The sequence below is a fragment of the Amblyraja radiata genome, chromosome 10, assembly GCF_010909765.2.
Source record: "Amblyraja radiata isolate CabotCenter1 chromosome 10, sAmbRad1.1.pri, whole genome shotgun sequence".
In the NCBI taxonomy this organism is placed as follows: domain Eukaryota; kingdom Metazoa; phylum Chordata; class Chondrichthyes; order Rajiformes; family Rajidae; genus Amblyraja; species Amblyraja radiata.
In genome coordinates this window covers 56,997,584-57,010,221 of record NC_045965.1, presented here as the reverse complement: position 1 = coordinate 57,010,221, position 12,638 = coordinate 56,997,584, and the positions used below count along the sequence as shown (strand labels likewise).

At 44.8% G+C, this 12,638-nt stretch overlaps 1 long non-coding RNA gene across 1 annotated transcript; it reads right to left on the bottom strand.

Annotated features, from left to right (window-relative positions):
- Positions 1-2,904: 2,904 nt before the first annotated feature.
- LOC116977984 lies at positions 2,905-12,625 on the bottom strand. The gene is made up of 3 exons (XR_004413347.1): positions 12,538-12,625; positions 9,213-9,276; positions 2,905-4,371 (listed from the first exon to the last, which is right to left on the bottom strand). It is a non-coding gene; the product is annotated as an uncharacterized LOC116977984 (long non-coding RNA).
- Positions 12,626-12,638: the final 13 nt, after the last annotated feature.

Here is a 12,638-nt window from a genome sequence, read left to right as displayed (position 1 = left end):
GGGGAAATCCTTTAGGACCGAGATGAGAAGAAACTTTTTCACACAGAGAGTGGTGAATCTCTGGAACTCTCTGCCACAGAGGGTAGTTGAGGCCAGTTCATTGGCTATATTTAAGAGGGAGTTAGATGTGGCCCTTGTGGCTAAAGGGATCAGGGGGTATGGAGAGAAGGCAGGTACGGGATACTGAGTTGGATGATCAGCCATGATCATATTGAATGGCGGTGCAGGCTCGAAGGGCCGAATGGCCTACTCCTGCACCTATTTTCTATGTATCTATGAGACCCTTCTTCAGTCTGAAGAAGGGTCTCGACCCGAAACATCGCCTACTCCTTTTCTCCATAGATGATGCCTCACCCACTGAGTTTCTCCAGCATTTTTTGTCTACGTCCCACATTGAGTCTGGTCTCGACCCGAAACGTCGCCTACTCCTTTCCGCCATAGATGCTGCCTCACCCACTGAGTTTCTCCAGCATTTTTTGTCTACTTTCGATTTTTCCAGCATCTGCAGTTCCTTCTTAACCAAATATGGGACATTGAGTATGTCCCATTGGAAACCATCAACATACCATATGCCATGTTCAACCTGATATGCCATAGTAGTTCCGAAAAGATTATGGTACGCAGCCCAAGGTAATTCCAAAGTATTACTTTCTCAAAACAATTCATCATCACCTGTATAGAACTTTCTGTTGGCGTAAGAAATTCTTAAACCATCTGCTATGTGTTATATTAACAACTTTTATGCATGTATGCATGGTCCATATGTGTGTCTATTTAACAATATTATTAAAACATTATTCAGACAGGCTTAAACATTGATTGTAGACCAGAAAACATGCAAGATGGAAGGATAATCAGTCACAAATGCAATGTTAGCTGCTCCCTACCATGATGGCAGAGTTTTACAATTGACCTTAGTAACAAAGAATATTGATAATGTAATCTAATATCACTATTTGTAAAAAAAATAATTCAAAGATATGGAAGGAGCCTATGCTGAAAAATTCCTGTTTCTGATGATTTAATCTGCTGATCACTTATTTTCCCTGAATAGTATCTGGAACTAGGTCTGAGTTCTTAGAATAAGGGATTGTCCATTTCATGGAGATGGGAAGGAATTTCTCCTCTGAAATGGATGTGAACCGTGGGAATTTCCTAGCCCAGGAATTGTTGATGCGGAATCAATGAAGATGTTTAAGGCTGCGAAAGACAGATGTTTGGTCAAGGGGTAGATAGGGAAATGGAGCTGGGGACAAGATCAGACCAACCATGACGTTACTGTAAAGTGGACGTGTTTGAGGGGCCAAATAGCTTATTCATGCTCCTCCTCTCATGTGTTAACGTTCTTTTGTTGTTACTGCCTGGTTGTATTTTGGATTTATTAAATGGTGACGTGTTGATGATAATTCCTACATATTGTAAATGTGAGACATTGTATTTATGTTCTGTAATATTCAAAATATATTCGATAAAATAAATGTTCACTTTGATCAACTGAACAAAGAAACAATTGAGGATTGAGAAGCCCTTTAAGGCAGAGATAGACCAATTTTTGATTAGAACGGGTGTCAAGGGTTATGGGGAGAAGGGAGGAAAATGGGATTAGGAAGCAGAGATCAGCCATGATTGAATGGCGGAGTAGACTCGATGGGCCGAATGGTCTAGTTCTACTCCTATAACTTGTGAACTATTCTGTGTCGGGTATCAGAGGTTATGGGGAGAAGGCAGGTGAATGGATTTAGGAGGGAGAGATAGATCAGCCATCTGGTGTTAAACTATGCCGTCTGTCAGACAGAATATACTTCAGTTGTGAAAAACTTCTTTCTACCTCAGCTGAGGTCACTGGTGCATACCTGAAACAAGCTACCAACTCTATATTCATGTCGATATCTTGTGCATTGCAACTACCTTTGAGAACTTTAGGTATGTTTTGTATTTCTTCAAGATCTTTGTTAGCTAAAATCACTCTCACATTTTCCTTGTATATCTTTACCTACATCGCCAGGAATTTCACGGATATTGTCAGTTACTTTGTTGAAAACGTGCAAGTTATTCACTAATGTTTCGCTACGTTTCTCAAGGGAAGTGATAGCTTGTGGGAAGTTTGCAAAATTGGCAGCAATAAACACAAGATTGCGGTGGAGGGAGTTTTTCTGCATGATTTCACTGACGATCCTGACTGCAGCAGATTCTTCTTCTTCAAAACAGTTGACCATTTATTTTATCTTTTCAAAATTTGCAGCATAGAGCCATGTACCCCACCTAGTCAAAACGGGCTGAGGAGGTAGCGGAATCTCGGGTGCCATTTCTTTGAACAACTGCACACGTGACGGTGCTTTGAGGAAGATTTTCTTGACATTGGAAACTAGGCGATCGACATTTGGAAACAAGCTACGTATGTGCTTGACAATTCTATGAAGTCCTTGAGCTAAGCATGTCAAATGCAACATTTTGGGGAATAAAACTTTAAGAGCTCTAGGGGCTAGTGGAATCAAGGGGTATGGGGAGAAAGCAGGCACGGGTTATTGATTGGGGACGATCAGCCATGATCACAATGAATGACGGTGTTGGCTCGAAGGGCCGAATGGCCTCCTCCTGCACCTATTTTCTATGTTTCTATATTCATACCACTGGGTAAGCTGCCCAAGCAAAATATGAGATGCTGTTTCTCCAATTTGCGTTTAGCCTCACTCTGACAATGGAGGAGACCGAGGACAGACAGGTCTGTGTAGGAATGGGAAGAAGAATTAAAGTGTCCAGTAACTGGGAGATCAGGTTGGTTCACGCGGGCTGCGCAAAGGTGTTCTGCGAAACGATTGCCCAGTTTGAAACTGAACGGAATACGTACAAAGTGTATGCCATGGTCTCTCATGCAATGGAACCAAGTCACTCGGAGGCTGAAGCTGATTGATAAAAAAGTCTTTATTCATTAAGAGAAATAGATACACTTTTGCAGAACCGATTAATAGAAACTCTCAAACTCAAAGTGCATCACATTTTATACTGAGATCAAAGATAACAGCAGGTGATTCGATACAATTTCAATAGCTACAACATTGATTAGGTTGATACTTTGAGTCTGATAAAAGGTTTCATTGATTTACCCATTTACAATGTCAGCACACTGCAGCAGACAAGACACCTCTGAATGTTCAAATATCTTTGTTGGGTCAAAGTAATTAATATGTGTGGTCTAAAAGCTTCTGAGGACAGGGAACCCAAACACTCAAAATTAGTGTTGTGAGAGCTGACTCTCTTGATGACTCCAATTATTGATGTGTATACAAATATGCTTATGACCATGCTCGATGTGCCAAGTTACAAAATAACTCTAGCCTGGAAGCTTCCTTCACCTCAAGTTTCGCTTATAGATGCAGCAAGGAAAAGGGCTCTTCAACCTACTGGTGGTGGCTAATGTTGAGGAAACAGGCACTTCAGCCCAACCCTTCCACGCTGGCCAAGATGCTCCATCTAAGCTGGTCCTATTTGCCAGCATTTAGCCCATACCCTTCTATCTGATCATCCAGGCATTCCTGTTACACTTATAACCATATAACAATTACAGCACGGAAACGGGCCATCTCGGCCCTTCAAGTCCGTGCCGAAAACATATTTTCCCCTAGTCCCATCTACCTGCACTCAGACAATAACCCTCCATTCCTTTCCCGTCCATATACCTATCCAATTTATTTTTAAATGATAAAATCGAACCTGCCTCCACCACTTCCACTGGAAGCTCATTGCACACAGCTACCACTCTCTGAGTAAAGAAGTTCCCCCTCATGTTACCCCTAAACTTCTGTCCCTTAATTCTCAAGTCATGTCCTCTTGTTTGACTTCATCAAGGATGATCATTGTTCCAACTCGGATGTCATGCTTTCTGTAATAACCTCAGAATGCTGACGGAAATGTATTTTTAAGATCTGGATTACCTAGGATAGTGACCATGGGTTGTAAATGTGAATAGATTATTGCATTAGGCATGTTATTCAAAGGATCCAATCAGGGATATGATGTCCTTTAATCCTTTCATGGTTACAAAAGCATTTTTGCGGCAGAAATAAAAATAATGTTTTTGTTTGCCTGCTTGGAGATAGGTTTTATAATATTCAGATATGGAAACTGAAATTCATTACTGAACATTTATCAGAGTGAGGTGAATCCCACTGACTGAATGTAACAGGCAGCAACTAAAATCAGTCCAATCAGGCGACTTGAAAAGAAAACGAGTGGAAACAGACAGACAGTTGCAGGGAAATTAGACTTTGTTAAAATTCACTCCATTTTGAAAAGCAAAAGAACCTGCAGTTTTACTGGAAATCTGTTCCAAAAGCAGAAAATGATGGGGATACTCGACAGGTTAGGCAGCATCTGTGGAGGGAGAGATACAATTAATATTCCATGTCAATGAAGCTTCACCAAAGGTAGAAAGGTGAGAAAGCAAGTGAGAATTAATTTGCAGGGACGGGGAAGGATTGAGACACAGGATGGAATACCTGTGATGGGATAGAAACTAAGCTGGTCCAGGTGACGCAGTTGCTTTTGGTGTAGTCTAAGAGGTGGCTTTAATGATAACCACAAAAGAAATAGAAATTGTAACAACTGTAGTTTTTTTGCTAATCTTCCCCAATCCGCCAGTCCATGACATCGTGGCTGCCATTTTACCTCAGCACCACCTTCCTGCAATAACTCCATCACCCTTGATCTCCTTGATTCCCTATACATCTCTCCATCTCTATCTAGAATATACCCAGTGAATGACTCTCCATAGATGCTTGGGTAGACAATTCCAAAGGTTCATCCTTAGCGAGAAGAAACTCCTTCACACTTTTGTCCTGAATGGCCAAGGCCTAATGATCCCTGATCTATGATCCCTGGTCCCAGAACTTGAGCCTGGGGAAACATTACTCTTGTATCTGCCGCGTCAAGCACTCTTAAGAATTTTAAGAAGGATCTCGACCTGAAACATCACCTCTTCCTTCTCTGCAGTGAGACTGCTTGACCTGCAGTTACTCCAGCATTTTACAATACAATACAATACAATTTATTTGTTGTCATTTGAACCCAGCGGTTCAAACGAAATTTGGTTTCTGCAGTCATACGCACAATAAGAAGAACTAAGACACAACACAATTTACACAAACATCCATCACAGTGAATCTCCTCCTCACTGTGATGGAAGGCAAAGTCTTATCTCTCCCCTGCACTCCTCATTCTCCTCCCGATGTCAGAGTCAAAGCCCCCAGCGGGCGATGGTAAATAAGTCCCGCGGCAATTATAAAGCAGGGTGATGCAAGGCCCTGCTCCGGGTCTTGGTGTTGGAGCTCCCGGCGTGCGCTAGCAAATCCCGCAGCCATTTAAAGCCGCGCCAGGTGATGCAAGGCCGCGCTCCAGGTAATTTTCAACCCCGCAACTCGGGCGGGAGAAGTCGCCGTTGCGGAAGCCCCGTTGCGGAAGTCTCCCAGCAGGGACCCACGGGCTCCCGGTGTCACTGTCCACCAGACCTGCGGTTGGAGCCTCCGAATCTCCAGGGTCAGGCTGCAGCAGCGCGCCACCACAGCTCCTCCCGCTCCGAACTCGGCCAGCTCCACGATGGTGGGTAAGTCCGCAGCTCTGCGACTGGAGCCCCAGGTCGTTCCGGTTGGAGGCCGCTCCACGGTGCTAGGCCCCAACGACAACGGTGACCCGACAGAGAAAAGGTCGGGTTCTCCGTGCAGGGGAAAGATTTAAAAGTTTCCCCCACCGCCCCCCTACCCCCCGCCCCCCACACACATACCCAGTTAAAAATAAATAAAAACTACATTCAAACGAGACAAAAAAAAAAAAAAAAGACAGACGGACTGCAGAGGCCGCTGCGACGTGAGTCGCGCCGCCCACCCGTTGACTTTTTGTGCCAGTGTTCGGTTTAAACTAGCATCCGTGGTTCCCCCTACACTCTAAGAATTCTGTACGTTTCAGTGAGATCACACCTGATTCTTATAAATACAAGGCTACAGAGGCCCAAACTGGTTAACCTCCTCATACAACAAACCGGCCACCTCACGTGCCATTCTGGTGAACTCTCACTGCATCCCTGTTTAATAGTAACGTAGTAATTAGCAGTGGTGACTACAATACTACCAGACGTAAAATCCCATCTGATTCACTTCAGTGAAGGAAATCTGCTATTCTAACCTATTACACGACTATATTACTCCTTGTGACTCTAGACCCACTAATGTGGTTGAATATAAAACCACTCCGTTCAAACATAGAGTAATAAATGTTTACTTTGTGTCAAGATAAATAAAACCTTAATGAAAGCATTCTGAATGTCTAACTATAGCAAATTAACAGGCACCCCATATCTATTCCACTAGTTATAGCCTCAAAAAATTATTTCCCTTTTACAAAACAATGCTGAATGCTATCAATTTTTAAAAAGTTCCCTATTAATACTTAGGTTTTAGTTTAGTTTAGAGATACAGCATGGAAACAGGCCCTTTTGGCCCCCCCGGATCCTAGCGACATCCATCCATCCATCCATCTACCTATCTATCCTTCTTCTATAGTAGTACTAAAACTCTCATCATGACTCTCATCTTGTCTGCGTTGTTTTTAAATTTGCGCAAAAACGCTACCCTATATCACTAGGATTACTCGCCATCTTACTCACCGTTCTCCTCTGCTCCAAGCCACCAGGTTTTGTTCGGATCGGTGGAAGATTATAAAAGTTATGAAGGTTTAAAAAATCATGAGATCAGCATATTGGTCTTCTCGCCTGTCAGTCACCATGAAGGTAACGCCCCTTCCGGCACCCACTGGAGAATAAATCCCCGGAGGCGGGGCCGAGTCCGTGAGCATATCCAGAAGCCGCCCGTCCAGAAGCCGCTGAGAATAAAGGTGAAATAGCGGAGTATGTGCTGTTTTCCGCGGGTTGGGGCGGGCTGTGTTCCCCGCAGGCGGGAGTGGGCTGTGTTCCGCGGGCTGTGTTCGCAGGCGAGGCTGTGAGCGCGACGGGCGCTGGGGACGGGAGCAGCTGAGTGAGCCCAGAGCCGGGTCCTGGAGACAGGAGTGCGGTCGGAACCGGGACCCGGTGAGCCCACACACCCCCCCTCCTCTCCACCTCCTCTCCCCTACACCCCCTCCCCACACTCCTCCTCCACAACCCCCCCTCGCCCACAACCTCCCCTCCCCCCCCCCACACAGTAACGCTATCCTATACTCACTAGGGACAATTTTTACATTTACCAAGCCAATTAACCTTCAAACCTGTATGTCTTTGGAGTGTGGGAGGAAACTGAAGATTTCGGGGGAAGCCCACGCAGGTCACGGGGAGAATGTACAAACTCCGTACAGACAGCATCCGTAGTCAGGATCGAACCTGGGTCTCCGGCGCTGCATTCGCTGTAAGGCAGCAACTCTACCGCTGATCCACCGTGCTGCCAATAATAGACACTAACATGATTGATGCAAGGCCATCTGATCTATACTTCCTTGTTTTCTTTAGCCTTTTGAAATACAGCGCAGAACCAGGCCCTTCGGCCCACCTAGTCCGCGCCGACCGGAGATCACCCCGTACACTAGCACCATCCTATACACTAAGGACAATTTACAATTTTACCAAAGTCAATTAACCTATAAAGCTGTATGTCTTTGGAGTGTGGGATGAAACTGGAGCACCCGGAGAAAACCTATGCGGTCACAGAGAGAATGTACAAACTCCGTACAGACAGCACCTGTCGTTAGTCTCTGGCGCTGTAAAGCAGCAACTCCACCACTGTGCCACCCCTTTCTCTTTCCTTTCTTGATCATCTTGCATCGGGGAAGAATCTGATGTCTCTCTGTAATTTACTGCAGGGACGCAGCTGAGACAGAGCTCGGCATTTGAGGAACTGAAAGTGCAAACTCCACCATCTGAGCAAAGCAGGATTCTGGGTGATGGTGGTTACTCCATCTACGCAATGAATTCGGCCACATCAATAGTGTGAGAATCTGAAGAGAGCACATGGCTTGATGATATTCTCGGTTTACAGGCGAAACCATTTGTTGCTGAAAGTCATTTGCCTGCATTCAGATCTGCTCAGAAATTGCCTCAGAGGATATTTTTAGGCATAATTGTGCTGGCTGGACATGAAATGGCACCGCATCTGGCAGGTGCATAAATGAACAGTTTATCAGACGTCTGGCACCCTCTCCCTACTGGTAATTATCTAGAAATAATACTTGGGTGTATGCTAGATGACTGACTACTGACGAGCCATGTTGTCACGTCTGTGGCCATTTAAACAAATGCACATTGAACATCATCAGGGGGGGGGGGGGGGGGGGGGTCACATGCAGACAGCTATACTTTCAAGATCAACAAAAACTATGATTAAAGGGCAAAATAGCTGCTTTATATTAAACGATTTCACCAGTCATTCACCTCTGTCAATATTAATTCATGATTCAGTTACTGTTTCCCTATCATTATTCTTCCAAATAATATGCTTGCCACTGTTGAATGCTCAAAGCTCACAGCAAAATGTGATCGGCAAGCAGTGAGATTTCTGTGTTGTTGGGCTCAGGCCGTTAACTGATTCCTTGTGACTGGATTTACACAACTACATTCTGGAATTACACAGCTGTAAAGTTGAAGAATGTGCTGAAGATCAGATGCAGGGACATCATAAATCTTGCTCCTGTAAACTGTCCCTAGAGTGTAGGCTAGAACTAGTGTTTGCGCTGATTGTTGGTCGGCACAGACTTGGTGGTCCGATGGACCTGCTTCCACGCTGTATCGCTGAACAAAAGAAAAGTCCTTTTTAAAAAAATCTTAAAGAAGTTAAGTTTTTAACTCCCGCAGCTGACCCTGGAATCTCCAAAGCCACTCCCAAGGGCTTGGGAGTTGAAGCCACAACCCGCTCCCCAGCACCAATTCTCCCCTCTGTCCACTGCTGTCACCGCTATCTGGAAGGTCAATTTCTCTCATTACCCCCGTCACCCTGTTCCTTTCCTGCCTCCTTCAGCTCAACTCCCAATCCTCCTTATTCAAAGCCCCCTTTGTACCTTTTTATACCCCTCTTTTCTCTCCCCCCTGATCCCTTCCACCTACATTCCTCCCTCCCTCTGGCTTTACATTTCAGTCCTCCTCACCTTTCCTTATCTAATCACAATCTATATTACTAAAAGTCTGATCATGACCACTTCCTGTTCTGTATATTGATTTTAGAAAAAACGCTGCCACTTACGGCTGTGATTTTTGGTCATCTTACTCAGAGTCCCCCTCCACTGCGCAGGGCAAGCGGATTTTTCCTATCAATGAAAAATAAAAGAGTTATTAGTGTTTAAAAAATGTTGAGATTCTCTCTCCTGAAGGCCACGCCCCTTCCGGAGGGGCTATAAAACCCGGAAGTGTTGAGTGCCTCAGTCAGTCTCTGCAAGATGGGAGAAAACAGAGGGTCACGTCGCTCAGTCTGAGCTGTGAATAACACTGAGCACATGTCTACTAAACTGTGAGTGGTTTTACTGACCCGTCAGTACCCTTAATGTGGTTTGAAAATATAGTTTGGAAATGCTACAGTGTGTTGCCTTTGGTTTGGAAATGGTAAAGCTGTGTTGCCTTTGGTTGGGAAATGCTAAAGCTGTGTTGCCTTTGGTTTGGAAATGCTAAAGCTGTGTTGCCTAATGAAAGTTGCCTTGCCTAATGAAAGTTGCCTTGCCTAATGAAAGTTGCCTTGCCTAATTAAAGTTACCTTGCCTAATTAAAGTTGCCTTGCCTTGTATATAATTAAAAGTCTAATCTTGACCACTTCCTGTTTGCACTTTATATTGAATTTAGAAAAAATGCTACAACGTATGGCTGTGATTTTTGGCCATCTTACTCAGAGTCCCCCTCCACTCATCAGGTGCCGAGGATTTTTCCCATCGATGAAAAATAAAAGAGTTATTAATGTTTTAAAAATGTTGAGATTCTCTCTCCTGTCAATCATGCCATGAAGGCCACGCCCCTTGAGGGGGAGGGACTATAAAACCCAGACGTGTGGGCGTGGCTCAGTCAGCAAGATGGAGGAGGGAGAGGTCACGACTCGCTGTCTTTAGTGGCCTTGCACCCTGCTTGAAATGGTATGAAACTACACTTGAATTTGGTGGCCTTGCACCCTGCTTGAAATGGAATTTCAAGGAATAGCCGTGAGTCAACTGCCAGCCCACCAGCCGTGAATGAGTGAGCTGCCAGCACAACAGGCTTGAGTGACTGAGCCGCCAGCCCAAAAATCCATTCGGTCCACAATGTCCATACTAGCCCTCTGGTAAACCAGTCCCATCAGCCCACAACACCCATAATAGCGCTCCAGAAAGCACCCCCCCCCCCACTGGTCACCAATATTGGAATTGGTGGAGAGGTGGAATATTGCATTTGGGGACCAGCCCTCCCGTGTAATGCTGGGACCCAATGGGTCCCACTTAGTCTAGTAAGATATAAAGCACAAATGAAAAGAGTAAAAACTCTTATCTTAAAACAGCAATAGTTTCTTTCTGTGGAAAATTGCCACATGAAACGAGCAAGGAATAGTATCTATGAGGGAAGCAATTTGAATTACAATGGTCCACCAGCGCCACACATTGGTGACTGGAAGCACAACAAATGCTTCTAAAATTGCACATGCACAGAAAACAAAGCAGAAATCTTCATTACCAGATATCTGAAAAACAAATCTAGTAAATGACAGAAAAGGTAAAAATTAAATTCTGGGGAAGCTTCGACATGTTTTTGTCATGTTTTTGTGTGAAGAAGTGTTGAACTAGAATTACTCCAGCACTTCTGCTGCCTAACCGGCTGAGTTAGACATAAAATGCTGGAGTAACTCGGTGAGACAGGCAGCATCTCTGGAGAGAAGGAATGGGAGACGTTTTGAGTCGAGACCCCTCTTCAGTCTGAAGAAGGGTCTCGAGCCGAAACGTCACCCATTTCTTCTCTCCAGAGATGCTGCCTGTCCCGCTGAGTTACTCCAGCATTTTCAATTTAAACCAACATCTGCAGTCTCTTCCTACACATAACCTGCTGAGTTGCTCTAGGACTGTGTCATTTTTTGTCCAACTAGGGAGTGTAGTCTCAGGTTAAAAGATTGTCTGTGATAGACAGAATTCTTCTCTCAAATGGCTCAGAATCTTTGGAATTCTCCACCTCAAAGAGCTGTGTATGCTGAACCATTGCATATTCGAGGCCCATGCAGATTTCTGGACAACAGAGTATTCAAGGGTTTAGTTTTAGTTTTAGAGATACAGCGCGGAAACAGGCCTTTCGGCTCACCGAGTCCACGCCGACCAGCAATCCCTGCACATCAGCACTTCAACTCCCCCTCCGTATACGACCTCTCTGCCCTGGGTCTCCTCCATAGCCAGAGCGAGCAACACCGGAAATTGGAGGAACAGCACCTCATATTCCGCTTGGGGAGTCTGCATCCTAGGGGCATGAACATCAAATTCTCCCAATTTTGTTAGTCCTTGCTGTCTCCTCCCATCCCTCAGCCCTCAGGCTCCTCCTCCTTTTTCCTTTCTTCTCCCCGCCCCCCCATCATTCTGAAGAAGGGTTTCGGCCCGAAACGTTGCCTATTTCCTTCGCTCCATAGATGCTGCTGCAGCTGCTCTTGAAACTTTAAGAGTAGGGAAATCTAAAGCTCGTCCTGACATTCTAAATGAAATCTTGAGTGTGTTTTCTAGAATTGGGTTTGCGTGTAACATCACTTTTTGCTGGGTTCCCGGGCATGCTGGGGTGAGGGGGAATGAGCAGGTGGACCTCATAGCAAAGGAGAGTTTAAGAAGAGAAATAGATATCCATGTATCATTGGGGAGAGTGGAACTGAGAGAAATAATTAAAGAGGGCTTAACAAAAGAATGGCAGAGAGGGTGGGAAATGGAAGTCAGGGGTAGACACTACTTTTCTATACAATCTGAAGTTAGGAAAATATGTTTCTGTACATCTCTGTCCCGTAGGGACTCAGTTAAACTGTGTAGATTGAGGTTGGGACAATGTGGGTTAAATTACTATTTGTGCATTGTAGGGAAACATGTTTCTGGCTTGTGTGAATGTGGGAGTAATGAGACAGTTAAACATGTTTTCCTAGAATGTAAAAAGTATAGGGTAGAAAGAAAAGTATTGTTTGTTAGACTGACAGGACTTGGAGTTGAGGCTTTTTCTGTTTCATCTTTGTTTGGACACAGTGAGAAACATCAACTGGTATCCAGGGCTGTTCTTCAATTCCTGCAAGTTACAGGACTGTATGTAAGAATTTAGTTCAAACTTTAACCTGTGGAGGGCAGTAATACGCTTAGCAGCAAAGATAGCTATAGGATCTTTGCTTAGCAGCGTCTACACTGCCGGAATCCTACAAGAAGAAGAAGTAGATGCTGCTGCACCCGCTGAGTTTCTCCAGCACTTTTTGTGTACCTTCGATTTTCCAGCATCTGCAGTTCCTTCTTAAACACATTCCCTACACATTAACGCTATGCTACACACACACACACACACACTAGGGACAATTTACACACACACACACACCAAGCCAATGAACCTACATTCCTGTAAGTCTTCGGAGTGTGGGAGCAGATGGAGGGAGACCCGCTGGGCCGCAGCGCCGAGGCTTTGGTGGCCCAGGGCCCGGGCAAAGATCCTATAG